The sequence below is a fragment of the Lycorma delicatula genome, chromosome 1, assembly GCF_047948215.1.
Source record: "Lycorma delicatula isolate Av1 chromosome 1, ASM4794821v1, whole genome shotgun sequence".
NCBI classification, from domain to species: Eukaryota; Metazoa; Arthropoda; class Insecta; order Hemiptera; family Fulgoridae; genus Lycorma; species Lycorma delicatula.
In genome coordinates, this window is record NC_134455.1 from 117722193 (window position 1) to 117746143 (window position 23951).

Genomic DNA, 23951 nt, shown 5'->3' on the forward strand with positions numbered 1-23951 from the left:
TTATTACTAATCCAACTCTTTATTTATATCTATAGAAAAACAGAATAAAATGATTTTTTTCTATGTAAAGAGAATGCGATGTGATAACGTAGTAAAGCTGTTTACTTATATTTCCATTTCAACTGACATAGGGAGGTGGTCAACCAATAGTCAAGTTAAAATTATTATAAAAAGTGCATGGTGTAAACCCTTTTATCATTTAAAATTCAGCAGAATTTGATAAGATAATAAGAGCATTTTCATAAAATAACTACAGATTTCAGATATACAAATTGCAAACCAGTTGTTGATAAGATAAGCAGAATTCCAAGCACAGTACTAGAGATAATATAATACAATATTATGCTCACAAGATATAGTTTTCTTATAGTTTAATAATTAACATTCTCATCAATAACTTTTTATAAAATAATACTTCAATAAAAAAATATACATTACCAAAATCAGAAAAATTCACTGGTTCCAGTACATCACTCTCAGCGATCCACTGCAAAAAACCATCACAAAAAGTAAAAAAATAACAGATAAGAAAATACACCAACAGTTCCATACAATGCCAGTGCTGTGCTACCAACCCGTATAATAATAATAATAATAATAATAATAATAATAATAATAATAATAATAGCAATAGTAGTAGTAAACATAATAAAATAGAATATCATACACGATTATATCTTTTTATACCGGATGGCCCAAAATTAACATGTTTACCAAGCATACTTTCACAATTTTATTCTATACGGCCTCTTATTAATTTTAAAACAGAAACATATTATTACATTGTTAAAGTAATGGAAACGGTTTTTATATATAATAAATTTACCACATACGTATAATGTAAAAAGTGAATTTAATTTATTAATTAGATTAAAATAATTTAGTAATTAAAAATTAAATAAAAATAGTTTCATTTGATATAACATGTATTCCTATAAATTAAACTGAAGAAATAATAAAAAATTAATCTCATTAATAATAATGAAAATCCCATAAATGGGAATAACATAATCAGTAGAATAAGGAATATATGTGTATGCAGAATTATTTCATATTTGATGGGAAGTATTTTCTTCAAACTGAAGGTTTAGCAATGAATTTACTATTATCGGCAATATAAATGGAAATATACTGATTGCTGTGAACTAACTTACTTTATAATTGACATAACTTTATGAGGTCTAGCAGCATTGCTCCTTGTAAGAAAGAGGCTACTTCAATAAAACCGTACATAAACGTGAACGTATATTTCACTCCTTTTTTATTTTTGAGCTGTGGGAAAAGGGGTCAACTCTAGAAAAATGATACAATTTAAACTAAATCACCCAATCCAAAATGCCGGCTATCTGAAACAAACAGATAGCATGAATTACGGTTGTATGCTCCTGTTTTGTAATTTCAGGTATCCCGATTCTCTCTTTGAAAATCTTCTTCTATAAGAGAAGCTAACTTAGTAGAACCCAATTTAAAGTTTTCCGCCTTCAGGAGACGCAGGGGCGTCTCAAAAATGTTAAATGGGACATAAGGTTATATGATACATTTTAAAACTCTTTGCAAAATGTAAACCAGTATTAAAAAGGTTAGATTCTGACTATTTAAACCAATATGGCGACAACAATTGTCATTACTTTAATACATTAATTATAAGAAAAATAAGAGTGGGTATAAGTTATTTTTCAGTAACCAGGTACATACAACAGTTTGAGAAATTTGTAGTATACGGTATTAAGAATATCCATGAGGACTTTGCTACGGTCTTATATATAATAAGAAAAAAATAATAAATATAACATAATTAATAATGAACAATTTTATATTAAAAAAATTTTAATTACAATGAACTTGATGTAAATCGCAGCATTAATTATCTTGACATAAACGTTCAACTAAAATAATACAAGAAACAAAAAGTACAAGTAAATAAAATAACAATTTTAAAAAACTCACGACGAAATCAAATCGGATAATTAAATATTAATTATAAAGACTTAGAAACACTCAAAAGCCGTTTTGAAGAAACATGTCTCCTGCAGCACCCGCTGGCGACTTATAACCGTAAATTAATCTAAGAACCTGCTCTGAGAGGATACCTATATAATTCAATGAGGTACCTACGTAATCCAAAACACCGCTTTAAAAGTTTGCCCAACTCTTTTAGAGAAACACATCTATTGAAATTCCCCTGGTGGCCTGTAACCGAAAAACATGTCTAAGAACCTGTTCTGAAGTGATACCTATGTAATGCAAAACACCTCATTGAAATTGGTCCAGTAGTTTTTGAGGAAAATTGTAACAAACATACACACACAAATCTCTTACCCCAAACGCATATACCATCTCCATTCCGTCGTGTGTATTAATAAATAACAAAATCATAACAAATGTTTAATTATAATGTATAAACATCTCATAAAAATTCTAACATGATTTCCATATACAAAATAAACACTTTTAGAAATATGATCTATATGGCATACGTATATACTAATAATAATGATACAATTATTTTTTTGCCGTAGTCCTTAATTAACAATCGGTTCCAATTTATCGGAACCATGAATAAATGTAAACAAAAAAAAAATGGTCAGCAGACAGGGGTTTCCATTGAAATCCCTCAAAGAATGGTGTATATAAGTCTGAATTTGTATACATATTTTATATAATATACATAAATATATATTAAACATAGATAATTACATAGTGAATTGAGTCCAGAGAACATTGATCAAGTTCAGAATAAAAAAAGCAATTAAAATACCAAAAAATATTTTTATTACTCGCTCAATGAATAACTAATCAAACGAAGAAACAGTAAAACAAATCAATAGGATCTGATTCACCTCAATTAAAATTAATAATGAAATAGACTAAATAAAAAATATAAATTAAATTTAAAAAAAATTATTTAAATAATAGAAATATATATCAGAAGAAACCATATTTATTACCAATAAAAATTATAATTATTATATATTTATACAGGAAAACCACAAAGGTCGTTCATAAAAAGGGTTTCAGAGTACTTTAATAACTGCAAAAAAAAATGTATATTAAATCTTCAAATGCTACTGAATATACATTTTAAAATAATCATAAAATTACTGATATTCTAATAATTTAGAAATGTTAGACGTAAAAAATAACAATAATAAAGAAATCTATATATCAGAGAAATATAAAATTATTAAATATAAAAATAATTACAAAATTATAAAAAAAGAAATTGAATATGATAATACAATATTTAGATTGGTAGGCCTGATGCAACAACTGAATAATTTAATAAGTATCACTCATTGTCTTACCGTGGTAGACATAACAGATTTTAATTGTGAAACATTTATATATGTATGTAAACTACTAGCATTTTAACTATATTTTAATTGCGTATAATTTGACTGCAGATGATCTAGCAACAATCCGAAAGCGCTAAGTAACGTGAGTGTACTTACCTTTTATTTGAACTGCATCTGGTGCCTGTAATATATTTGTTTTTAAAATAATTTATATTTGTACAGTTTTATTTAAAACTGTTAATACTGAGTATTTTTGTTAGATTTGTTGGAAAAAAATTAATTTGTTATAACTTACTAAACAGATTGTTTATTCCAGATTAAATCTAAAAATAGGACCCTTCTAAATATTCTTACGTCTGTAAGATTAAACCTCTATGTATGTAAACGATTCGACACAACTGTAACATAATTAATAACTATTATGGTGAAGATAATATTTACATTTTTTTTTATTTTAATGCCTGTTTTTTCCATTGTTCGATTGCTAATTTGTTACCTTTTTCTTTATTAACCGTAACAAGAGATAAATATTAAAAATTAAATAGCACGACTGCCGACAAAAAAGCATTACTGACAAATACTGCTCTTAAATATAGTATCATTGAGGGGTGACACTTTTATATATATTTATTTTTCAAATTTTTTAAACGTATTTAAACTCATATGCATTCCCGGTAACGTAAGGATTCCAACTGGTCGTCATACATCTAAATCGGTTCAGCCGTTGAGCTACTACGGTGGAATAAACGTACATACATACGTATATAAACAATAGAATTTACACTTCTTTTTAAGCAGTCGTATAAAAACACTAGTTATATGAATAAAATTGATCATCTGATCTAGATAGGTTTGACAATATTCATCAGTTGAATGAGTAGTTTTTGAATAACTCGCATCTCAATGCTTCATTCCGAACGATTAGGAATCCTCGTATTTCATAGTGAGATGGGAGTTATTCAAAAACGACACATTCATCCGTTAAATTTGTAAAACTTTTGAAATTTATTTAAATATATAAATTAAGTGTAATACTCAATCAGTTCCGTTTTTAAAAAAATATGAACTTTACATATACCTTCGATGAATGGGTTGTTGATCAGGATTATATTCGCTAATTCTGCCGACTGAACAGCTTTGTAGAGATGTCGTTTTTCTACGTCGCTTCAGTTCGAAGATTGAATCGATCTGATAGCTCCCCTAACTACTGTCGATTGTTGCCTTCGTTGTGGACTCCGTTAAATAATACTCTCGTTATCCGTTGCACTTCGTTGACGATTCGATGAAGATGTAGGATACGAAGAGGATGTAGCTGCATTGCATTCCTTCACACGATAGATCGAAATCTATCGTGTGACTGAGAAAAAGAAAGTAAAATGAAATTCACGTGGTTATGAAATGCAGTAAGTCGGTATTTTACTATAACAATACTCCCCGATTCCCAAATAAAACATCTGGGGGTGGTTAAACAGACACAGGTGTTTTTCTAAATATTTTAATATATAATACAATGATAATCGTTCAACAAACAATATAATATGTTATGGTCCACAATGATATAACATCTATAACAATATTATTTTTCCTGATCATTGATAAATTATTCAAATTTATTTTTTCTAATTTTAATGTTTTAATATTTACTGATGAATATTAAGATTGTCTGAATGCTCCACCTTGTCTACATTTAATTCATTTACATCAATAAATTTACGATGTCTGTAGCTCTTACTTATATATTGCAATGGGCTATCCATGTACAATATTCTACTATTATTTGTATTTATTAAATATACCTTCTAATATTTTCGTTACAGTTTCTTTATCATTTATAATTGTGAATTTTTCTTTATGTGGCATTATTGCCAAAACATATTCTAATTCTAACACCCATTTAACAATATTCTCTCTTATTTCTAATGTTATATATTTACAATTATTTATTTTACTATTTAATACAATATGCTTTTCACAATCAATATTTTCATGAGTTACTAATTCATTTGAACACTAATATTTGTTTTTTTCATATTAATATTACATTTATCCTTTAATCGTATAACTTCTGATTTTTCTGATTTTAACAAATATTTTACTTTTGATAGAATAGTTACATATTTATATCAATTAGTTTCTTCTACTATTGGCAGTTCAAGAAAATACAAAATATTATTTTCACAAATCGTACAATTAACTTTTAACATATTTTCAAAAATTCTCTTATATTGCTTAGTTTAATGGTAATCTATTATTATAACATTTAGATATTTTCATTATTTCATTAAATAATTCCTTTGTGGATATAATGCTTGGGTGTAGCGTTTACAGCTTACAAAATATTAGGCTATTTTCTATATCTTGTACAAGGCTTAATACAATATTATATAATATATTTAACTGATAAAAACATCTCTTATTTTCGCTAATTCTACAAAATCGCTTACCTTTTTATTTATTAATAACAGCTTATTTTTTAATTCAGTAAAATTATCTTCAATTAACTATTAAATTCACTTACAATATCTGCATTTACAATATATTGATTATTTATTTCATCAATTATATCATTTTGTTTATATTTTATTAATTTTTAATATTACTTCATCATTAGCATCCCTGTTTCCTGTAATCATTTTTACAATTGAACCTAAGCCATTTATTATTCCAAGTTTTTCTCTAACTATATTATTTCTAATGTTTGTTCTATTACAAACTTAGTATGTGATTAATAAATTTTGTATAATTATACACATCTTTATATTTGCCACTATTTTCTGTAACGAACTCTTTTCTACCACTTATATGATTCTTTATTATTAACAATATCTAATACATGTTCACATACACCATCTTAATACAATTTCATAAATATTATTCAACTTCTAAATCATGAACAACTTATTTAAATAATAAAAATATAAAAAACTATTATATGCATTCTGCTTCTACCCATGGGGATCGTTTTTTGTTTTAAAGAGGTGGAGGAACCCCATTTACGAGCGCCTAAGCAGTGTCGGGCTCGCTAACAGGTTCCACCAGTTATAACCAAGAGTGTATGTATTCTTGCGCACTACCGACTAAACCTCCACCCCTGACTTCCCGCTTCCTGGAACCGCTTATAAAAATATTTCCATAAGGGGGAATCGCCCACACACACAGTCATAACAAACCAACAAATTTCACACACCACACAAACAACACCACTGGAAGCAACACATACAGCACGTCAAATACAAACACTGACATCACACAAGAATCCTGCAGAAAACAGGACAAAGCTTCTAACATCCACGCCTTACACACCCACAAGCAATCAAGACAGAAATCACAAATACCAGTGGTCACCATCAGATGCACGAGCAGAGTGTCCCCGGCCTCATCGCACCCAGGCGACCCCCACACGTACTGGGGACCCCCTAGGCACTCAGCCGAGAACCTGTCCGCCCCCGCACCCTCCGGCGCCATTCTCCTCTGCGGGACTCTTCGTGTAATTGCAGCTTCCTCATGACCATCCTGACGAATCTTTCCACAGTCTCAAGGTGAGGGACAGTCTTCCACTGTCCCTCACCTTGTTGGGAATTGTAGTTGGGATTGTAGGATTCGTAGGGTATCTTCAGGGCGGAACATGTGCTCACGTCTCAGGTTGCCGAGCATCTCTCTACGCTCTATGGCGAATCGCAGGCACAAAAAGAATACATGTTGGGGGGTCTCTTCCACCTCGCAATCCGGACAATTTTCAGATAGATCGAGCCTGAATCTATACAAATAAGACCTGAATCCTCCATGACCCGCCAGGAATTGTGTTAACTTAAAACTCAGCGTGCATGGGTCCTCCGGCGCCACCCCCTGATGTCTCCAATAAGGCGGTGGGTCCACCTACCCTTCGTGGTTCGGTCCCACCGCTCCTGCGATGTTTGTGCGATCTATTTTTCTAATTCTTCAACAGAACGCTTCCTTTCCTCTAATGGGAGATTTCAGTTCCCTAGTTCTACTACGCCGCATTCTCATCAAGTCTACAGGCGGGAATCCAGGAGTCACCTCAACTGCCTCCCTGGACACCGTCCTATAGACGGCCGCTAATCAGATGCAACACCACCTATGGATGGATTCCAATTTACCCGTGAACTTGGCAAATCTAAAAATGCCCGCCCACAACTCGGCGCCATATAGCAGGACTGAATAGATCACACCAGTAAGCAGTTTCCTTCTATGTTGGTTGGGCTCTCTTGTATTTGGGAATCCATGGGGATCTGGTTCTATCTCATTTAAGGACATAATGATGTGCCTGGAACTAGAATTAAGTAGGGATTAGTTTCTACAATGGAAGATCGATTTTCTCGTCGAATTTTCTAGGATGTTTTACATTTGATAAATGAATTTTATTTTTTGTATTATAATGTCTTCATTCAATTTTCGTTGTATCCTTTCTTCGTTAACCGCCGTAATTTTTTCCTTATTATATTTATTATTATTATTATTTTTTTTTTTGTTTCTGGACCAATTTAACATATACTTCGTGTGGAATTATTAGTAATTCTTCCCTATTAATATTCACTTTTTTTGTACCCTTTGTATCGTTTTTTCGTTTATTTCCTTTATATGTTCATTTAATTTACTAACTCTTTCTTTTTGTGTATTAACATAATCGTTCATTACCTGCTGTTGTAAATTTATTTCTAATAATGGATTGGGATTAATATGTCCATATAATAGGTCATAAGGGGTCAGCTTATTAACCGAATGAATAATACTATTACCTGCAATTACCGCGTATTTTACTCTAGTTTGTATATTTTCGTTTTTAAATTCTTCCCTGTTATTAAATATCCTAATATGCTTGTTTAGTGTAGGGTGGAATCTTTCACATATTCCATTTGATTGTGGATGCTGTGTACTTGTAAAATATACTTTTATTTTATGTAACTTCATTAATTCTTTAATTAGATTATTATTAAATTCAGTACCATTATCTGAAATAATTGTTTCAGGAACTCCATGGTGAGTAAATTAATTCAAAAATTTGTCTGCTACCTCCGTTGCTTGTGGACCTGCAATTAAATACACTTGAGCATATAGCATATGTCGAAAAACTATCAACAATCGTTAAAAATGTATGTTTTTCGACTGAAATACTATCAATATGTAATACTTTTAGTGGTTTATTAGGCGCTGAAGTTAAATTCATTTCTGTCAGGCGGTCCTTTCATGATTTTTTAAACATATACATATATATATTTTTTTTGTCTTCAGTGATTAAACTGGTTTGATGTAGCTCCTCCAAGATTCCCTATCTAGTGCTAGTCGTTTCATTTTGTTATACCTCCTACATCCTATATTCCTAACAATTTGTTTTACATATTCAAACGTTGCCTACCTGCACAATTTTTCCCTTCTACCTGTCCCTCCAATATTAAAGCGATTATTCCAGGATGCCTTAATATGAGACCTATACGTCTGTCTTTTCAGTTGTTCTTTAACATCAGATTAAAAAGTAATGGGATAGGGAACATCCTTGTCGGACTCCCTTTATTATTATGACATTTTTCTTATGTTCTTCTATTATTACTGTTGCTGTTTGGTTCCCGTAAATGTTAGCAGTCGTTCTTCTATTTCTATATTTGAACCCTAATTTTTTTAAAATGTTGAACATTTTATTCCAGTCTACGTTATCGAATGCCTTTTCTATGTTTATAAATACCAAGTATGTTGGTTTGCTTTTCTTTAATCTTCCTTCTACTATTAATCTGAGCCCTAAAATTGCTTCCCTTGTCCCTATGCTTTTTGTGAAACCAAATTGGTCTTCTCATAACACTTCTCCCACTCTCCTCTCAACTCTTCTGTACAGAATTCTAGTTAAGATTTTTGATGCATGGCTAGGTAAGCTAGTTGTTCTGTATTCTTCACAATTAGCTGCTCCTGCTTTCTTGGTATCATGACTATAATACTTTTTTGAAGTCTGACATAACTTCCCCTTTTTCATAAATATTACCCACCAGTTTGTATAATCTATCAATTGCTTCCTCACCTGCACTGCACAGTAATTGTACAGGTATTCCGTCTATTCTAGGAGCCTTTCTGCCATTCAAATCTTTTAATGCTCTCTTAAATCCAGAGATCTCAGTATTGTTTCTCCTTTTTCATCCTTTTCAACTTTCTCTATAACACCATTTTCTTATTCATTTTCTCCGTATAACTCTTCAGTATACTGCACCCACCTATCGACTTTGCCTTTTGTATTATAAATCGAAAACACACACACACACATACACACACATATATATATATATATATATATATATATATATATAAACATATTTAAACATATATCGCATTTATTATTATAATTCTGTATGTGTATCAATAAACTGGGGCATAGTATTTTCTTTCTATTTGTTTCTTCTACTCCACGATGATTTGTTTTTCCAACATGATAACTCTTTATTTTTTCTTATAATTCATCATTATTAACAATATATAATAATTTACTATTACATTTAATTAATTGTAGGTGACTACTCTTACAATATTCAGCTATAACAGTTGTAAATCTTTCATAAAAATCAAGCTAAAGCTATATTTTACACTTCTATCAAATATTCTTTAACAAAATTTATTATATTATCAACAAATGGTTTTCAGATATTTCTACATTTATTCTTGTCTTAGTGTTTTCAAATAATTTTTGTATTTTAACTTTCCTTGAATTATTTTTAACTAATTTTACTATTATTTGAAGCTTATTATAATTAACTGGATCATCTGATATTGGTGTATTACTTATAGTATTCCTTCAAAATGTGTGTGTACCGTTTGGTCATTTATCTTCTTCTATCTCTTATATCTCTCCTAAGTAGTTTTCTACTTGCTGAATCTCATTTTATCTTCTACATTTACTACCACTCATCGATAACCTAGTTCTGGAAAATATAAACTGTATGTTTCGTTCACTAACTGATCAATTTCTTTGTACTATTGCTGGGGTTATTTCTTAAATTTTTATTTATTCTTTCATTAATATTTAACTGAATACGTGATAATGATCAGCATTTTGATTTTTCTTTCCTTTTTTTGTATGCTATTTCATAATCAAATTCTTCTTAAAACAAACATAATATTTCTCCATTACTAATAAACATAAAAAATACTTATATATATTAATCCTCATAATAATATGTATTCACAGTAATACATTTATTTTAAATAATTATATTGGATGCATAACATATATTTTAATTCTCACATTAATATTATTTTCTAACATAGTTTTTATTATATACTGCAAATAGATTTTTCATACTGTAATGTAGCTTTGTTAATATTATCTAATGTACGTTGACTGTTAACCTTCATCGTACAGCTGTGAAATTATCTCCTGCTTAAATACTTTTATTCATCCATTTAATATTACGTTATAACATTGTGTTCATTTTTATATAACATAAAAAATAAAATTATTTCACTTCATCATACAAATTAATTCTTCTATATTTATTTTTATTTTATTCAAATAATTATTTTATTTCAATATTGGCAAAACCTTCATAAAATTATTCCTATTATTTCACTGCTATTTAACTCAAATAGGTTAAGGAATTTAAAAATTCTATATCAATAATAATTCTTCATCATATGTGTACATTATATAATTAACCTCAATAATTATCATTCGTTCAAATTAACATATTTTTCTTCATAATGAATATTCATCAATACAACAAAAACTATTTAAAGGTTCATTAATCATTAATAAATACAAAAAATGTTGTACTTCTGTTAATGTGCATTCTAACAGGTGTTATTTTAAGCTACATAGAACAATTTTAATTAGTAGTGTTTATATGATATTTTTTGTAATATTATGTTCATAGTTTCTGTTACTCGCTTAATTTACATCATTAATTATTTAAACATTTTTCGTTACATTTATTCTTTTTTAAATGTATTATGCAGTTTGAACATCATTATTTTAATTATGAATTAATTATACCCGTTTTATGTTTATTACTAAAATTTAAAATAATATTAATATAACTTTTTCTCAAGGATTATTTAGTATTTTTATTTTTTTTGTTATATGGGCATCGACTTCTACGGTCATTAGCCCTCGTCACACTCTTTAAAATAAAGATTAAATCACCATCAGGTTTGTCGTATATAAGGGGGTAAAGGACCTATACATTTTTTTTAAAAACACCAAAATAAACAAGACAGAACATTTAGACACAAACACTGAACACACTTATAGGAAGGGCCCCGATATTAACATTTAAAAAGTAAAACAAATATATAAATGAAAAAGAACGGCTTCACAATACTAACATTTCCTTTTTTCACCCTTATTTCCTTTAAGCACTTACGGGGCAACCGGCAACGCTGTTAAGCAGCACATCGTATGACGTGGGGTTCCCCCGCGTCATTGGAGAATTTTGAATAAAAAAATTAATAAAAATTTTAATTAAATTTATTTCTGACATTGTTTAAAGATATTCGTAGAATATACACATTTATAACAACATTGCTTAATAAATAAAATGTTTCCTTGTATTATTTATTTATGCTCTATAATTTAAATTCTATAATATAATATAATGCTATTATTTAATTGCTTTATAATTTTTATAATATGTTTATCTCTATGCTCTGAAGACAATTTAACTTTCATTCCACTCCATGCTTTTACTCCTGATAACGCAACAAAGAACTGTCCATGCCCAAAAACTTCTCTTCTCAAATCAATATCAACCATTTCAAAAGTTTTCCCATGAAACTTATTGTCATATAAAAAGCTAATAGCGCAGGAAACTGAAGTCTCTTCAATGAAAACCCTTTAAAATAAAGATTAAACTTTTCACTTTAAAACATTATTCTCGATTCCATAAACAGTAAGTGTCGTCCATTGCATTAACCATCCTTATGTATAAATTTTCTAAACACATGACAATCGAATTCTGAACTGCAAAACATAATTAAAAAAATACATTAGTAACACGTATTTCACATTTATATCGATTAAAAAAAATAAATATATATTACAAGTATAAATAACAGCAAGTACAAGTAATAAATATATGTATAACAAGTATACACCTGACCACCACGGGATATGTACTAACGAATCGGGATTTTCCGTTAGTGATCGGTACATTCCAGTGCCTGTTATCTGAGCACATTATTTATTGTTGTACGAAATGACATCAGTAGGACTACTGGTTTTACGTGCTAAGCTAAGGGGGATGGACAGACAGATAGACACACGTACCAATGCCCTTTACTATGGTAGGATTAACATTGTTAATACTATAAAATTGTAATTTTTTCAAAATAAAAAAATAATTACCTAAGATAATCCGAAAATTTTATTTTAAAAATAACATAAATAATTAACTTTTATTTTCATAACAATTTTCAAAATAATAGTAATTATTATTATTGTTTTAAAAATTAATAAAAGAAGATTATTCGTTTAACATTTCTAAAGTAATAATTGTTTGAAGCGTTACTCTAAATCTTACAAACATATGATTTTAATAATTTGGTTCACAAATTTAAAAAATGGTACTACCTATTATGAACAAATAACAGCGTTTACATTCAACACTGGCTGGTTTTCAAAGTAGGTGACATGAGGACACAATATAATGAACAGTGTTAATATCGGACACCATAACATAAGCGGAAGAGCAGTACCACATAAAGGAAGTTAGAGTTAACCGACGCAACAAATAATAGTATTTGAAAGCGGTAGTCGGGGTAAAGATCGAGTGAGAAGAAATAAATCTTAACTGACAGTAGAACCAAGCATTATCAGTCAGTCTGCCAGTCACACAGTTGGTATAGCCAACTTAAAATTTGAAATACTGTCGAATAGAACGTTCGAAGTAAGAAGAAGAGTAGAGAAATGGCTGAAATATCTGAAAAGAAACAGCAGAAACAACAGCAGACTAGAGTTTCCTTCCCTTAATAATGTTAATATAGATTCTGACCGAACCTGGAACTAACACTTGGTTTATTACTGAAGAAAGAGCTGCCGAGTCGGTATCATCGCCTCATCTCCTTGATTCACTCCTCTTCTACTAGTAGTGTACCATTTTAACCCCGCATGCTTTCATTACTCTTCTTGTCTGACTGATTGCAGACATTGTTAATATGTATCCTCTATAACAACCCCTCTAATTACCCCTGAACTCATCTCTTTTTATTTAATTTTGAGTTTCATTTATTTTCTCATATAACAGAAGCAGAATTTAATTATTAAAATTAAATGCTCCCAGTATTAGAAAAAATAAATAAATGAAAAGATAAAAAATTTTAAAATTCCTTCTCTAGTTGTATAACTGAAAAAAAATTATTCTTCAGTATTGAAATATATTTAAAAAAAATATATATTGTATGTATTAAAATAGAAAAATAAAAATAAATTTAGCTATTTAATTCGTTTAAAATACTAATTGATAATTAAAGAGCGTATATAATATTAAATGAAGTACTGACACAGTTTGATTCAAGTTTACCGAAATAAAAAATGATTAGAACTGAAATCTAAACAACTAAGTATTTTTCAGTTAGATTGAAACATCATTTTATAGCTTTGAAAGTAAATTCGTTGCAGGGCAAAGTCATAAACATTGCCCGGGATATGTTGTGAGTACTGCTACCAATTCATGCGATGTCTCATTATCATAAGAAAACATAATTAATTACAAATCAGCATAAATGTAATTAGCATGAAACAGGTGTATTAAAAATGTAAAATAATAGGTAAATTAACAGTAATATTAATTTCAACGGATATAACACGATATTAAATAACAATATTCACAATTCTTAAATTTTCACAATATTTTCTCTACCAGAAATGTTACCGTGCGGATCTATGTAATTATGAAAATACTAAGTTACATTTGAAATTTACTAACTTTTTTAAACTTTGTCCGCCACTGGATCTGACATTAAATCAAACCTGAGATGAAATGATTAGAAATGTATATATAGCATTAGAAATTAGAATATAGCATTAGAAATGTAATGCTATAGGAGAATGTTAAAAATAAGATGGGTGGGTAAAGTGGCAAATGAAGAGGTGTTGTACAGGAAAGAAAGAAAAATTTCTCACAATATACTTTTATAAAACTATTGCAGATTTTACACGTAAACATGCAAATTATAAAATTTACAGCGCAGCTAAACCACACCATCCATTCACAGACCATTGACGCACCACACCGAAACATAGTGCACCAATACGCCCGCAGTAGACCGACTAATCGATAAATTTCAAATTGTACATGTGTGTACTCTTTCTATATGTGGTCATTGCAGTGACTCATCACTTATACTATACCCATAACGAGAAAGGAACTACTAAGGGATACTAGTCGCATCGTAGACCTAATTACGGCAAGTCCTTCAATGACCACCAACTCTAGGATATAGCTCTACGAGCATGTTAGTGTGCGGGAATTTTAACCACATACGTCAGAGAAATGAACTATTAATAGACCAAATAGTGAATCGTAAGAAACATCAATTTGACCTAGAAATAAATCCACTCAAATCTGCGTAAATCACATCAAGCTTCCACCATGACTACGGGAACATGTAAACATGCTTGACCGCATAATTTATTAAAATTAATGCAAATGTTTTTAGACTTGATTGTAATCGTCTTCTTCCAAAAGTAACTTTTTGTGTTTTTATTAATATTTAGGTTCAGTAAAGCTTATAAATACTCTGCTACTAATATTCTTTTAAGGAAACCTCACAGAAACCCGCTCCATCGCAGACTGAATTTTTAAATAAAATAAAGGTTACTAAGATACTATATTAATAATATAACATTTTTGAATAACTTTTTATATATTTTTTAATTAAATTTCACTATCGGTTTTTTAACAATTAAAACATTTTACAGTATAAATTAGTATTTAAAAAAAACTACATTTCAAAATCTAATTTTTAAATATTTATGAACTTTATGGCTACTGATAATCACAGTATAAAAATAGTTCGTCTTTTGACAATGGATTCTTCTTTTAAAAAAAATTTACATTGATCAATTTAATTCACCCTCTATAGAGAAAATGAATATCTTTACAACTATATCTTTTAAGGAAAGTAGCTTTCCTTTTAAGGAAAGGAAAGTAGCTGCAGACCTTCTCTCTTATGCGAAGAAAAATGGGTAAAAATTTGATTGCAATTGATCGAGTAGTTTTTTTTATTTATCCCGAGCAAACAAAAACTCTCTAACCCACAGGATTGTTCTGGGGTGGACTTATCGTTGTAAATCAGCTGAATTATTAGTCGAGGTTCTCAGGTTCAATTTTGGATTTGAATAGTAGGTCGTAAATACCGATCTTTGGTTGTTGGGTTTCAATTCACCACACGTATTTCAGGAGTAGTCGATCTCTGCTTTTTCAAGACTATATGTTTACCGGTACAGTTAAATTACACTGATAATTCGCTAAGACTTTAATTGTTGATGTGAATATATTAAAAAAAACGCTTCTTCTTTATATAATAGGATAGATTTTATTTCACGTAACTTTAATTCTATTATTTTTGTAATATTATTCATTCGATTGATTTGAATCGTTCAATTAAAACCCAGCTCACATAGTGACAGAACTCTTAGTTCCCAGTTCATTAGTTCAATTCATTAAAGTTTGTGCTTCAAGCAGCAAATCTCTACTTTTCAATATGTAGTCTAAAATCCTTCTCAGTTATGCCAAGATACGAACACATATAGAAAATTAATATTTATTTAAAATCAAAATAATGAAATACGTCACCATACACAAACCACCATCACCGAAATATTAAAAAAAGTAACCACATGTAAAAACAAAAGAATAAAAATTATGAAATATATAAAACCAAGGTCAATATATACTATATTACCAAACGTTTATTAAAATAAAACGAACAAACATTTCCAAATAACGTTGCAGTACATTTTGCTGGTACTATATTACAAAAAAGCGATGGTGTCTGAGAAAAGTAGCTGCAGAAACTAAAAGTACCCATATGTAAGTAAAGATTACTAAATGATCGTAAGACGTAAGGGCTCAGACGTTGCCTGGTTTGCCAGAAAAATTAACAGTTTAATATTATGTCCAGTTTACTCTAAAAATATTCTTCTCATTTTCCTAAATTCCTCCTTTTACTTCTCCTACACTTAAGCCAATATCCTGTGTTTAATTATAATCGTCCATGGCATTTTACCCCCTGTTCTATTTTAATGTAATTGAAATGACATGGAAATTTTTCTCGATTATTTTCTTAAAATTACATTATAATATAATGTATAATGTATAATGTATAATTTATACATCAGATTAAAGTGAAAGGTAAAAAAATATGAATTATATTTATTAACATTTTTTTAAATATATATATATATATATATATATATATATATATATATATATATATATATATTTAATTAGTCATTAATTTTAAATTACATATTTCTCCTTAATTTTTTTCGAAATATTTTCTGATTCCCATTACCATCAATCTAGTAGATATACCAACCCGCATTTTACAAATAGACATTTTTATTTATATTATCAACAATTTTCCTTTATAGTTTCAATAACATTTTTCACAAGTCTCGATTGATATTCCAATTTTTGCATACCTGTAGTTTTTACCTTAAATGAAAAATTTCATATTTCTTATGTTTTAAAATATATCGTTAAAAAATCAGACAAACAGATAAAAAACTGGTATATTTAGTTAAAATATTTACCATGTGAATAGTCAAAAACTGTTTACAAAGCGGAACGCTAAAGGCCAGTCTGTTCGAGATTAAGAAAAGATAGTTACAAACATAAATGAAGTCAACCATGAAACTATTATAATTAATCCTATTTGGAGCATATACAATGCACACCAGCAATTCACAAACTTAGAAGATTATTTTTTATTTAATAATGTTATTCTACTGTTCTCAAAACCATGCAGTACAAATAACGTGCGCAATAGTAATTAATTACTAATTATTATTTTTAATTAATTATCTAAAAATAGATGCGCAGCCAATTTTCATTATTTATATATCAATTAAATAATTTGTAATTTTTAAATATTTATAAATAATTTATAAATTAATAACTATTATTTCAATATTATTAATACCGGAATATTTATGATACAATGTACTAACATACATATTCGAAGAAGTTGCTTTGTATAGGGGAAACGTATTTTTTGTTATGTACCATTCAGCAGATGGAATACATCCTGATGGAACAATATTTTACGTTAAGACTATTCATATAGTTTGCATCAGTTTGCATGAAGAAACCTTTTAATTCTTTTTGTTCGGCAATACGTATTGAATAAAAAAGTTCATCAAAACCAAAAGGAAATAGGCATGAGATATGGTGATCTTAGTTGACATTTTACAGGTCTATTTAATTAATCCACTGGACACCGTTTGTGAAAATGAAATATTTCCTAACTTTACGAGAGACACCATGAATAAATCACATCCCTTAAAAACTCCACATCCCAATAAATAAACCCGGTCTATCTTAAATTGAATTATCTTTCAACAATTCATTCGGAATTGTCCGTAAGAAATTAAAGTACTATATTTCGGAAAGCTTTGGCAATGTCACCCGTAAGACAACACCACATATTAATCGAATATATTAAAAATGCGTTATGTGTTTTTTCTCTACCCAAGTAAAAATTTGAAAACTGCCAACTACGTTTTCTTGTGAAACTCGATTCATTAGCAAGCAGAAAATTAACGATGAAATTATGATTAAGAAAATCTTTTTTAAATAACAATAATTTTGTATGTTTATTACGATCTAGCTGCAACATGTATGCACTCGCGTTGTTTGTAATAGATAAAATTGGTTCTTCAATAATAGTCGTCCTACAGGTGCTTGTAGTAAGACATAATTTTACAGAATGGATTTTTCCTTCTTCAATAATTTTATTTCTTCTGTTGAACTACTAGCATAACAGTAGTATTGGCGTATTTGTTACTAGAGATCTCTACAGCTTAAAATATTTTACGATTTCAAATTCTTCAATCTGGATGTTAGTCACTGTATTTTCGAACGGTAGCCTGTTATTATTTACTCCTTAAATTAACCGCAAGGTCTTCTTCTCTCAAAATCTGTAGAAATTCCTTATTATTAACAATAATAATATAAGATCACAAAACTAAATTAAAATTTCTTTGCTAAAAGATGGTTATAATAGTTTCAAAGGTAATATTTCAGTAATAATGAAAATTAAAGAAAATATTAGCAGTGGTGCTGAATAAGTATTTTTGAATTAATTAAAATAATTCTGGAAAAAATGTATAAAGCAGTAACATTTTAGAAGATCCTTATAACTTAAATAAATCAGGAAAAGATTAAGTAAAGCCTTATCAAAGATATGACCTTCGACCCCCTATAAATTCCTTGTCCCTTTGAGACCTTTATTCTTTTTTTTTCTGTTTATGCTTCCGGAACCACCATAAGGTATTACTTAAGTGGGTGATTGAGGATGACATGTGTGAATGTAAATGAAGGGTAATCTTGTACAGTCTCAGGTCAACCGTTTCTGAGATGTGTGGTTAATTGAAATCCAACCATCAAAGAGCTCTAGTATCCACGATCTAATATTCAAATCCATATAATCCCTTTGAGACCTAACTTCAAATCTTAAAAGCAACAAATCTTATAAATATTGTTACCAGATATATGCCTAATTTAATATCGACGAACGAACACTGTAGCAACTCAATGTGAGTCGGCGCGCAGTATACGGACGCGCTGATACAGCATCACACCGCCGCGCAAATGACCGGCGCAGTTCTCCCACCATAGCGGCGCTGAGGCCCCACCACTCTCAGGCTCTAATAAAAAAGCGTGCGCGAGAGGGAATTTTAAATTCATCGTCGACCACTACCTGGAGAAGACCAAGAAGAAGAAGATCAAAGAAGACAGAAGAAGTTCCCCGGCGGATGCCAGCATCCCCGCCGGAACAACAGGCTTGGCCGGCCCACCGAGAGAACCGCTGGATTCTGACGCTACCTTCCTGCTCCGGCTCAATCCGGCGATTAGGGCTTCAATCGCCCTAGTCGCCGGACTCAGCAGCACTAGCCGGCCCAGCGTGGAATCGCTCGGAGAGAACCGCCGGCTAAAGAAGACTGACGCCAATCCGACACTGCAAGGCTCTGGGGGCTACCACTGCCGCTGAGGGAAAGCCCGGTTTGACTTCAATGAACGAGCCGAAACTCCCCAACTTCGCTGGAGACCAGCTTCCAGACACAACAGCTCTTCTTCGAGCTAACGCAAAAAACGGCCCTTTTCAGGGCCACCAAAAGGTTATGAATTACGTACCGTCGAAGCCATTCGGTGACACTATAAAATATACAGAAGCCATTATGCAAAATTAGAAAAGATTTTTTGATCAAGCCAGCCTCAAATAACTGTTAAACCATGCAGAGACTAAAATAAGATCATAACCTCTTTTTTCATTTTCAATGTTTCATGATCCCTTAAATAAAATAGTGGAAAGTTAATTTTTGGTTTGATTATCATACCTTCCCCTTGTAGTAAATAGTATTAACTGCCAAAAAAGTAAAATTTATGAGAAAGGTTTGTGGAAAAACCAAAATTATGAATTTTCATTATTCTTATTTCAGGTTATTTTAATAATCCTTCTCATTTTTTTTACAATTCAGATAGCCATTTAAGTTAAATTTTCATAAAATACACGCATATTTATTATTTTTTTTCAGTTACCTAATAAGATAGAATGAAAAAAATAAGGTTAAAATAATAGAACAAGGTTTGTTTGCAGTAAATACTAGCAGTGTCATTAACAAGAATAAAAGCTCCAGTCAAAAAAGGAATAATATAAGGATAAAAGAAGGAAAAGTTTAGCAGTACAATAATAAATCAAGGAAAATAAACAAAGATTTAAAAATTTATTGATGATGTTATATTCTTTTGGATAAAAATAAACTGAAGATAACGAGTAGTATAGATCTTACCAGAAAAGATATTCAGTTTGACAATAAAGAAATTAAAACAGAATTAATGAAATATGAATGAAAGGAAGCGATTGATAGATTATACAAACTGGTGTGTAATATTTATGAAAAAGGGGAAGTTCCGTCAGACTTCAAAAAAATTGTTATAGTCATGATACCAAAGAAAGCAGGAGCAGATAAATGTGAAGAATACAGAACAATTAGTTTAACTACTTGCATCAAAAATCTTAACTAGAATTCTATACAGAAGAATTGAGAGGAGAGTGGAAGAAGTGTTAGGAGAAGACCAATTTGGTTTCAGGAAAAGTATAGGGACAAGAGAAGCAATTTTAGGCCTCAGATTAATAGTAGAAGGAAGATTAAAGAAAAGCAAACCAACATACTTGGCATTTACAGACCTAGAAAAGGCATTCGATAACGTAGACTGGAATAAAATGTTCAGTATTTAAAAAAAAAAGGGTTCAAATACGGATATAGAAGAACAATTGCTAACATTTACAGAAACCAAACAGCAACAGTAATAATTGATGAACATAAGAAAGAAGCCGTAATAAGAAAGGGAGTCGGACAAGGACCCCTATTTCCGTTACGTTTTAATCTTTACATAGAACTAGCAGTTAATGATGTTAAAGAAAAATTTAGATTCGGAGTAACAGTACAAGGTGAAAAGATAAAGATGCTACGATTTGTTGATGATATAGTAATTTCAGCTGAGGATAAAAAGGATTTAGAAGAAACAATGAATGGCATAGATGAAGTCCTACACAAGAACTACCGAATGAAAATAAACAAGAACAAAACGAAAGTAATGAAATGTAGTAGAAATAACAAAGATGGACCACTGAATGTGAAAATAGGAAGAGAAAAGATTATGGAAGAATTTTGTTATTTGGGAAGTAGAATTACTAAAGATGGATGAAGCAGGAGCGATATAAAATGCCGAATACCACAGGCGAAACGAGCCTTCAGTCAGAAATATAATATTTTTACATCAATAATTAATTTAAATGTCAGGAAAAGATTTATGAAAGTATATGTTAAGAGTGTCGCTTTATATGGAAGTGAAACTTGGACGATCGGAGTATCTGAGAAGAAAAGATTAGAAGCTTTTGAAATGTGATGCTATAGGAGAATATTAAAAATCAGATGGGTGGATAAAGTGACAAGTGAAGAGGTGTTGCGGAAAATAGATAAAGAATTAAGTATTTGGAAAAATATAGAAAAAGAAGAGACAGACTTATAGGTCACATATTAAGGCATCCTGGAATAGTCGCTTTAATATTGGAGGGACAGGTAGAAGGAAAAAATTGTGTAGACAGGCAACGTTTGGAATATGTAAAACAAATTGTTATGGATGTAGCATGTACGCCGAAATGAAACGACTAGCGCTAGATAGGGAATCTTGGAGTGATGCATCAAACCAGTCAAATGACTGAAGACAAAAAAAAAGAATGAAAGGATGAATGGATGATATGAAGAGGATGATTGAGTATGATATGTATGAATGTAAATGAAGTGTGGTGTTGTACACTCTCAGATCGATCATTCCTAGGAAGTGTGGTTAACTGAAACCAAACCACCACAAAGAGAAGAAGAGTATAGACCGTAGTCCTTGTCTGGGGATCCCCTGTGGGGGACCCTAGATTTGAGGCAAGGCGAATACAAATGACCGAGTCCCGGTCCGGGGATCCCTGTGAAGAACCCTGGATTTGGGGTAGGAAAAGTACAAAAGACCGAGACCCGGCCTCTGGTTGGTGTTGTCAGGAACGGCATAGACGGGCCTGGAATGACCTTCTGGAGGCTTGACGCCTCCAGAAGGCGCACCCTCATAGCTGTGTGATGCGTAATAGAAAGATACAGACTTGAGGGGAAGGGAAAAATACCACCAAAGAAAACCGGTGTGTCCACGATCTGGTATTTAAATCCGTATAAAAGTAAAACTGCCTTCACTTGGATTTGAAGCTTAGAACTCTGTCTTCGAAATCAGCTGATTTGCGATGACGATTTAGTTGTGTATTGGTATAAATAGGAAACAGTTTTACATATGACTTATGTTTATAACTCAAAATATTTATTTCAATAACATTAATAATATAATCATTTTGTCTATTTTTTAAAAATTAAAGGAATAATTGAGTTTATTTTTTGTTCCAGGAATATGGATAATGAATACGGAGCTCTTGAGAATGGAACAGAGTATAAAAATGATACAGATGATGCATACGTACCGTATTCCCTACGACCAGAAACATATATTGCTCCTGTGTTATTTGCGCTCATATTTCTGGTCGGTGCAGTTGGTAATGGTACGCTAATATTGATATTTGCTAGGCACAGAACCATGCGTAATGTGCCGAATACATACATCCTCAACCTCGCCATCGGTGATTTGTTGGTAATCGTACTGTGTGTACCGTTCACATCTATAATTTTTACGACAGAATCGTGGTATTGGGGTGAATTAATATGTAAATTAGTTGAAGCATCAAAAGACGCATCCACTGGAGTTTCAGTATTCACACTTATTGCTTTAAGCCTAGAACGTTATTGCGCGATTGTAGATCCTATTCGGAGACACATCACAAAACCTCTAACAATCATCAAAGCAATCTGGTTATTTTCATTACTTCTTACATTACCGGCTGCAGTATTTTCTAAGGTTCAAAGTATCATGCTGATTAATAACAAAACTATAGAATATTGTACTCCTTTTCCAGAAGAATTCGGACCATATTACGCAAAAACTGTAGTATTTTTTAAGTTCCTTGCCTTCTGTGCAATACCACTATGTATTATAGGAGCAGTTTACGTGCAAATGGCCCGCCATCTTGTGCTTAGTGCTCGGAATATGCCCGGTGAACAACAAGGCCAATCGAATCACGTTCAAGCTCGGAATAAACTAGCAAAGGTTGTTCTCGCTTTAGACATCCTTTACATAATATGTTTTCTTCCCATGAATATATTTATGTTGTGGTTTCATTTTTACCCTTATTCTCAAGAAGAATTTGATGTTTACTGGAATGTATTTCGCATTGTAGGTTTTTTTTTAACTTTCGTTAATTCATGTATTAATCCTATCGCGTTGTACTACATGAGTAAAGTCTTTCATAAACATTTCAATAGATATTTATTCCGCTGTATTAAACAATCTAGTCGGTAAACGATAAGACATTAGTTCATATAAATAGTTTTATACATCGGCAGTATAATTCTGTAATTACTAGTCACTATATGTTTAGTCATGCTGAAAAAGCTGACGGTTTATTAGATGGATAAAATATGAAGGCGAGTAGATATTTATTTCATTTATAATCGATAATTTTGTACCTATTATTATGATTTGTAAATATTTTAATGCAAATATTTTTTTATTTATTATCATAATACGAAGCAAATTTCAGTTTCTGAAAAAAATATGATTATAAAAACCTGTGTTACATGACCAAAAGCTAGTTAAAACTTTACAATAAAATAGAGAATATTATTATAAATGTATTTGTTTTTGTTGATGTAGGTTTCAAGAACGGTATTTATTTTTAATCCAGGGTGAATATTTATAGCTTTTTGCATACAGTAGTAGTTGAATAAAGACTTTTATCCTGTGCTAATATAATATATTCTTAGTGAGTTGTAAAGAAAGAATCCAT

At 30.5% G+C, this 23951-nt stretch overlaps 1 protein-coding gene and 1 pseudogene across 1 annotated transcript in view; one reads left to right on the forward strand and one right to left on the reverse strand.

Moving 5' to 3' along the window:
• The window catches only part of LOC142321687 (testis-specific serine/threonine-protein kinase 1-like), a 64572-nt gene extending 64106 nt beyond the window's left edge, over window positions 1–466 (reverse strand). The window contains exon 1 of the mRNA XM_075359975.1: window positions 439–466. The gene's annotated coding sequence lies outside the window, so the exon portion shown is untranslated. The remainder of the gene's footprint in view (window positions 1–438) is intronic.
• Window positions 467–3309: 2843 nt separating this feature from the next.
• LOC142318167 (neuropeptide CCHamide-2 receptor-like) lies at window positions 3310–23650 on the forward strand (annotated as a pseudogene).
• The last annotated feature ends 301 nt before the right edge of the window (window positions 23651–23951 follow it).